Here is an 8,514-nt window from a genome sequence, read left to right as displayed (position 1 = left end):
GCCACCAGGAAGTGAGCCTGAATCTCTGAAACGGGATTGGGATTCATACACTCTTACAGATTAGAAAAATTCACAGGATTTGTACATGGCTCTCCGACTCAGGCAGTCAGGGCATGACTCGTGACTATGTTGTACTAGAACCCCAATTTCCATGGAAGGCATACCCAGGCAAGTCCCTAAGGGAAGGCTCCCTCCCTGGGCGAGCTGGAGGAGTGCTAGTATCGGCTTGCAATCAGGAGCTGAAGTAGACTTAGGACACCCCTGCAACCCTAGTGCACACAATCCAAACTGTGATCCAAAACAATACTTGGCTTGAAGCTGCATAGCTCCAGTCCCTTGCCTTTATCTTCACATGGTCTTCTCCTGTGTATCTTATAAGAACACTTGTCGTTACACTGCAGCCCCAGTCAGGCAATCTAAAATAATCTCATCCCAGGATCCTTACCCTTAATTACATCTACAAAGATTATTTTTCCAAATAAAGTCCTATTACAGTTTCTAGAAAATAACGCATGGATGTATCTTCCTGTGAGCCACAGTTCACCCCATGACAGGAGGCAGCCCTGCTACAAGAGGCCAGTGAAGGACTGGTCTGGAGAGGAAGGGCTGCCCACCAGGCATGATGGCCATGCATTAGTGGTACTCCTGCTTCAGAGAGCACTGAAATCACCTGCAGGGCTTATTAAGGTCAATTACTGGACTCTTCAGTAGGCCTGTGGCCCAAAAAACCCGTGTATTTCCATCACATGCTGATGCTGGCCCATGGATGCCACTCTTTGAGAACCACTACTACAAAGAACAAGATCCCTGGCTCGATAAGAGTCAAGCAGTCAGCTGCTAACTAAGTAAAATGTCAGGGCCCCTGCCTTCCAGAAAAGACCTTTTCTCCCTTAGGAAGCCCTGTGGGGTAGGGCTGTTATAGCTACCTTCTAATTGCATCATTCCAGTTTGACCCCTGCTGAGAATTTCCCACTGCTTCCTACCTACCCACAGCTGTCCAATCAGTTTGACTCATAGTGACCCTTCATACGGTTTCTGGGACTATGAATCTTTATGGGGGAAGGTAGTCTCATCTTTCTTCCACTGAATGCCTGGTGGGTTTGGATCACTAACCTTGCAGCTGGCAATCAAACTCTTACTGAGTCATAATCTATGTTTTAACACTATCCCCAAGAAACTTTTATAGATCCCCAGGTGATTATTATTACATATCTATAAGACTCGCCTGGGAATTCCTATGAATGTAAATCTGTCAGAATGTGCATTTGGATTAAGTGTATCTGGATGATGTTGGTAGGTGCTGTTGAGTCAGTTCTGACTCATCGCGACTGACGCTGCGTCAACAGGGCAACCCCCCCTGGTCCTGCACCACCCGCCCGATTGTTCTGTGCGAGTCTATTGCTGCAGCCGCTCTATCCAGCCATCTTGCCTGGCGTTTCCTCTTTGGGGGTCACTTCTACTTTTCCAAGCGCAGTGTCTTTTTCCAGGGCAACAGGTCTCTCCTGATAAAATGTACAAAGCACGAAGTCTTACCATCCCTGCTTCTGAAGAGTGTTCTGACTGTAGTTCTGGGACAGAGAGGCAAGTTCGCAGCAGGGTGTCCAACCAGAATGGGTAGGTCCTAAGACGTGCCGTCAGCCAGAATCAGCCAGAAGGCAAACAAGAATCTTGAGGGACAATAGGAAAAAGGCTGACAAAGTAATAAATGCCCCCACCTAGTCCTCCTTCCACCTTCTGATCATCTGCTGGTACATTTGTTAAGTAGCTAGCTTAGGGACTGGGGCAACCATTACGCATGCTCAGAAGTTCGAGCTTCTGGCCTTGAAGGGCTGGTACACCTAGGTGGGTGTTACACCGGGATTGGCCCATCTAAGCCAGGTGAATTTGATTCAGCTAATGGGGTCGACCAGTATTGTCAACCACGCCTCCCAATAGGGCCCCTGAAAAGGTCAGAGGTTGTGCTCTGGGCTCTCTTTCCCAGGGGCTGCTGCACAATGTAACACAGCCGGGCTGCAGTCCAGAGCTGGCAGGCCGCAGTCCCGCAACTGTGCCGCGGACTCTGTCTGGCTCGTGTTCCATTTACTGCAGAACCTGAAACTGCTACTATTCTCTATAAACTCACTGGGATCGCCAACCAGGCTTCAACGTGAATTCTTTCTCTCGCGGAGCCAGGGACCGAGTTGTATCTCTCCCCTGACAGATCTAACACTTCTGATTGGCTGAGTCCGTCCAGATGCTAGAAGGCAAAATCAAAAACAAAACACTGCTATTAAGATGATGCCAACGGATAGTGACCCTATAGGGCGGGGCAGAACTGCCTGTGGCTGTAAGTTTCGGAAACAGGTTTGGCTTGGCTAGAGAGTTAGGGCTTGTTCAAGTGTCCAGAGGTCAAGCTCCAGGACACAGAGGGCAGAGAATGGATCTGGAAGTGGGAATGGAGAAGAATAAGAAACTCCTCCCCCACCCTTCCCTTGCCCCTCTCCTCCCACCATTCCAGTGAGAAGAGGACCCTGTTCTCATTCGAATATTGTTTCCGGTCTTGTCTGAATTTACTCTCGAATGCTAGATTACAGTACATTCTGCTTGGAGACTTAAGGAAATGAGGATTCTCTCCACTTGATTAAATAAGCGATCATGTTTTGATGCCCTTCCGTGATTTTATGCACTTACCGTGTGGAGAAGATCCATTCTGCAACGCTTGCATCTTCTGCTTTTCCCACCGATGTTTCCAGAGGCTGCTGTCTGTTTCCTAACTAATCTATGACAACCGTGAAGAATTACGTTTCCTTGAAGAAAAAAAAAAAAACCCTTAAAGTGCAAGAGAGCTTCAAACCACTTGTGGAAAATGGGATGGAAAGACAATGGAATGTCCCCATGCACTGTTGAAGCCCCTCTCGAGTGTTTCTTGAATTTGCTCCCACTGCTCTCCATGTAGTCTCTACTGGCAACTCTGAAGAGCGTGTGCAGAGATAGAGATAGGCCTCTCACCCGCCACCAGGAAGTGAGCCTGAATCTCTGAAACGGAAAATGAACAGGTCAGGAGGTGTGGAATCCGTTTAAAGAAATTCCATTTTCTGTTTGGAAATGAAAGCATTCACCTGTGTGAGTAGCTCTTCAAAAACCCCCTCTGTCTCCCACGGCTCTCCGTGAGGGTGAGATAATTTCCACCCTGGCGCCTCCCAGAACTCAGCTGGGTTGATAAGAACAATCAGGTTAGTCAGTGCTGTAGGTCTGAAGCCTGCGTGAGTTTAAATGTAGTAGTGGGCAGCGGGGGGCTCTATCTCTTCAGCAGCTTCTCTTCTCCTGTTTCATGAACCTTCCTGCCTGTTTTCTGCATCTCCTCGCTCAATGCCCTTCATGATGATTCCAGACAGGATTTTCTCCAGGTACTCAATAGGTAATGTTTGCCTTCCTCACTAAGGTAACTAGGCAGATCTCCCATGTCAACTCCATCCATCGATAATGAGCCTATGGTGCTGTGTGGAGAAGGATAGTAGGACCTCTCTCTAGGCCTACCCGAGGAGAATTGAGTAGCCGTACCCATAACGGCAGCAAAGGAGAAGTGACGTTTATACTAGGTCTTTGCCGACTGCGGCAGCTAGTCTTTGAGATGGCCTCTGTGTCCATGCTCCGGGCATTCACGCATTTTGGTTATGCGCTTTCACAAATGTGAAAGGAAAGGGGCCCTTGTGGCCTAGCGGTTTACAATTGGGCTGCTGACTATAAGGTCAGCAGTTTAAAACCAACAGCTGCTCCTTGGGAGAACGTTCTACCCCAGCGGTTCTCAACCTTTGGGAGTCGAACGACCCTTTCACGGGGATTGCCAAATTCATAACAGTAGCAAAATTACAGTTATGAAGTAGCATCAAAAATCATTTTATGGTTGGGGGTCACCACAACATGAGGACCTGTATGAAAGGGCCGCGGCATTAAGAAGGTTGAGAAGCACTGTTCTGCCCTATCCTACAGGGTCACGATGAGTCCATATCACTGCAATGGCAGTGATTTAGTTTCTCACAGATGCCACCCAAAGGCCACAGAATTGGGCACATGTGTCTTGGCAAAGCAAGCTGTCGTGCTATAAGCACTGAACCTTAAGTCCTATGAAGGGGGGTGGAGGTAGGAGGGTCTCCTAGAGAATGTAGGAAGAGAAATTACCTAAGCTACCCATGAAAAATGAGTAAGAAATTGATAAGTGGTGGAAAATTCTAGACAGGAGTTGTGCTTTACAAAGGGGATCATGACCAGCTTAGGGAGTGAGAAGACACTAAGGATGGCTAGGAGCTCTCATGGCTGAGTGGTTATGTACTGGGCTACAATTCCAAAGATCGGCAGTTTGAAACCACTAGCTGTTGCTCTTTACAGAAGAAAGACAGGACTTTCTACTGCCATAAGTAGGCACAGTCTTGGAAACTCAGGAGTAGTTCTACGCTGTCCTAGAGGTCACCGAGAGTTGGCATTGACTGCATGGCAGTGAGTGAGAGTGTAAATAAGGAAAAATAGGCTTGTGGGGAGACCAAAGGAATGCTGAGATTTGAAACTTCAAGAAAAGACAGCCCACTCCTAAAGGGTTATCTAAGGACTTACCTTTCAAAGGCTTCAGAAATACCTCCCAGATCCCAAGATCTTCAAGGACAGCCTAGCCATTTGAAGGGAGGGGGAGGGCCTTACATCAGGATTCAAGACCCTTAACTCTTGTTAGTTTATCTCTCTTTTTGAAATTACAGTCTCTTGTCTGTCCTCTATAGACTACTTAACTGTTCACTCTGTCCATATTCTCTGTTGTCTCTCTCTCTCTCTCTTTCCTGGTACACATTATAGCAGCCAACCAAATCAAGTTCACGGCCATTGAATTGACTCAGATTCAGAGCGACCCTGTAGAGCAGAGAACTGCTCGGGTGGCTTTCTGAGACTGCAACTCCTCACGGGAGTGGAACGCCTCCCTTTCTCTCTTGGCGTGCCTGGTGGTTTTGAACTGCGTAACCCACAGTACCATCAGGGCTCCTTGATTGAAATGGCAACAGCAAGCCATTACTGACTTCTTACTGTGCTCAGTCATTTCTGTCCATTTAATCCTAGCAGCAGGTCTCTGAGTAGTTTCCACAGATCCACAGTCCTGAAATCCAAAAAGACTCTCAAAACTCCAAAATGTTTTGTTTGCTTGTGTTTTCCTTTAGATTTTTTCTGTTGTTTTGGTTTGTTTGTCTGTGTTTGTTTTTCCCCAGCAGAACTTAATGTGAACTGATATGAGCATATTGATGGTCCTTATTCTATGGATTCTATTGTTGTATGACAAAACGTTGAACAAATACGAAGGCTTCTCATGACAGGGAATTCCCCCAGACCCTGTGTGAGGTATTAGATGATATGTGGTATATTTGAGGAAGTTTCAAAAAATTCATGGAAAAGATGAGATTAAAAGATATTGGAGTTTTTCTGTGAACTTTTTGAAGTCCCTTCAAACAATGTAGTGTATTTTGAAAAATGCTAAATCCCAAAGCACACGTACCTCCAAGTGTGTGTAATACGGACTATGGACCTATCTTGTTAACCACATAAGAATGTAAGGATCAGGTCCAGACACTTGATTAGAGTGGGAGGAGCTGACAAACAGCCCAGTCTGAACCCAGAGCTGGCACCTAGACAAAAATAGCTGCCTTGGTTTAATTTTTCCATATCTACAACTTCCAGGCCTAAATCCAGATTCCCATGGACGAGATTCTAATTGACCAGGCATGAGTCAAAAACGCAAACTCATGCAATCTTGTGGCGAGTGAGACAGGTCTAAGGGAAGAGGGATATAGCCAGGAGGGCACTCTGATAAAATGCTTATGATACAACCAGATAAATGAAAGGCAGAAGCCTAAAGACCACACCAATGCTGATGGCACATATGGAGTCTTCTCTGAACGTGCACAACCAGTCACGCCTCAGGAAGGTGAAGAGCAAAATGAAGGACCTTCAACAGCTTGGCTTTGAAAAGAATTTCTCCAGATGGGGCCTCTGGACTCCAGCGTTTCCTTGGTGGTCTCTTCCTGGGAAGTGCAGATATCATACTTCCATCCAGGGGCTCTTCTGGTGTAGTGGGTTAAGTGCTATGCTACTAACTGTAAGGTCAGCAATTCAACTCCACTAGCCACTCGTTGGGAGGAAAATGAAGCTGCCTCCCCCCATAAGGAGTTACAGCCTTGGCAACTCTCAGGAGCAGATATACTCTGTCCGATAGCATGGCTATGAGTCAGAATTCATTCATGACAGTTGATCACACCACCATCCTGGCCTATGTGTGGGCCATAGCCTAGTCTGGACTGATCTACTGATAAAGATGGGGGAAATGGTGTAGGGGCCAAGTCTGATCTCCTCCAGCTTCACAAATGGAAAGGAGAATCCAACTCAGTACCTGCCCAAGGAGGCTTCCTATGAGGCTGATGCCAGACATGCTCCACCTTCCACCCTTCTTTAACTTATTCTGACACTAATCATCCTTCCCACAGCATTCTGCATCTCTACTGGGTTCAAATAATCCATTTTAATAGTCACGCAGAACTCCCAGGCAATACTCATGATCAAGAGGTATATCAGGGAAGTTAACAGGTTAGAGGCAAGATCAAAACCATGAAGGATACGGTCCTTTTGTCCTCAGCCGTGCCTCTTCTCAGCCACTCAGACAGGCACACCTTTCTCTGGCTTCAGCCTGTCATGTTACTTCTTGGCTACTTGACTGCTCAGATGACTGTTACATAGCTCCTTTAGTTCCAAAAGTCTCCCCGTTCTGTTTGTCAACCTCCTGCTCAGAGGCTCTCAGCTTCACTCACTCATGGACCAGGAAGCCCACTGATTCGGTCTCGGGAGCTCACTGCTGGTTCTTGCTGGGTCTGCTGCTACCACCATTTTACACAGGGATTTCACACGTGCTCCACTGAGGGGTCTTCTTGTTTGGCGATCATGGGCCTCTCACTTCCTATCCCGAGATGGCTCACTTTATATCCAGAGGAGTGGTGAAACCAATCAATCCCATCCCTGGAATGTTCCACATCTTATTGGCATGCTTTCACCCAGCCATCTGGTGGGAGTTTCAAAGATGACGGCTAGAGGAGCCATACCAAGTAATTCCACATCACTTCAATGACTCGGAAGGAAATACGTATGTGAACAAGATGGAAGACCCCTGGGAAGAGTCTAGCTGGTGCTGTTGCAGGCATCCAGGTCATTTCCAGAGCTCACAGGCCGTCTCAGTTCATATTCTGTTGGAGATGACTACACTGTGGTCCTTCAAGTCAGGAACAGCATACCAGGATTATCGTTCACTTAGTACTCAGGGCATGCTAAGCATCTATGATTTATGCGACACTATTCTAGTCCTTGAAAATCCCACACTAAACAAGCCAGATGAAATCACTGCCCTCGTCACACCTACTTTGTCATAAAACGAAAGAGGAAAAGTGAAGTCATCAGATATCTGCAAATCACAGTACAGAGAAAACACAGCAATGATAGTAACTGGTGAAGACAACTTTAGATAGAGTAGTGGTCATGGAAGAATATTCTTTGGCATTTCAATATGGACTAAAGGGCAGTACTTTGATTAAAATAGAAAAATGAAAATAAACCAGGCAGGTAATTGCCATGGGAGAACAAAGGCCCAGCCAGTGACTAGGAAAGGTTAGAGGTCAATGAGGCCAGTTTGGCTGAGAATGAGTGGTCAAGAGAGGGAGCAGGATGTGCTGAGTTTGAAAAACAGACCACAGGCAGATAGGGCCTTTAGGTCAAGTATACCAATTATTTATAGCTGTGGAACAAACCAACTCAAACCGTTGTGCCTTAAAGCAACAGCCATTTTATTTGCCCACAGTTCTGCATGGTATACTTGAGGCTGAGTTTATGTATACACTGGCATCATTTGATGGCTGGACAATGACCTTACTCACATGGCTGGGGGATGGTGCTGGTGGTTGGCTGGATGACCTTGGGGACCTGACCTGGAAGAGCTCGTCTCTGTCCATGTGACTTCCCTTCCTCCAATATAAGTACTATGTTTCTTCAAATGTTAGTTTTGGGGGAGCATCATGAATAGACAATAGGGGAAGCTCTAAAGTTTGGGGGGGCTAAAGTGTAAAAGCTAAACAATGTCACTTCTGCATCAGACCAAATCACAAAGCCAATCTAGATTCAAGATGTGTGGAAATAGCCTACTCCTTTCTATGGGAAGTATGGCAAAATCACTTTGCACAGGGACACAAAGATGGGAGGACTTCGTGACAGACTCTGGCAATATCCCACAGCACGGTAAGAAGTTTGCCTTTTACTTAATTTAAGTTTTATTTAAGAACCACTGGGGGGGGGGGGCATGGAGAACCACTGAAATTCATTGATGAGTCTCAAATACACCCCCTGCTCACTTATCGACATGGTTAGGTTCCAAACACCACCTCATTATGCAAAAATCAGTGTTGTTACAATGGAGGGTGCTCAGACCAAATTACAAAATGGAATCATTAAATATCTGCCAAATTC

The sequence above is a fragment of the Echinops telfairi genome, unplaced genomic scaffold (genome assembly GCF_000313985.2).
Source record: "Echinops telfairi isolate 266 unplaced genomic scaffold, ASM31398v2 ScPeMD7_16;HRSCAF=60, whole genome shotgun sequence".
Taxonomy (NCBI): domain Eukaryota; kingdom Metazoa; phylum Chordata; class Mammalia; order Afrosoricida; family Tenrecidae; genus Echinops; species Echinops telfairi.
Note: the sequence above shows the minus strand (reverse complement) of the source record.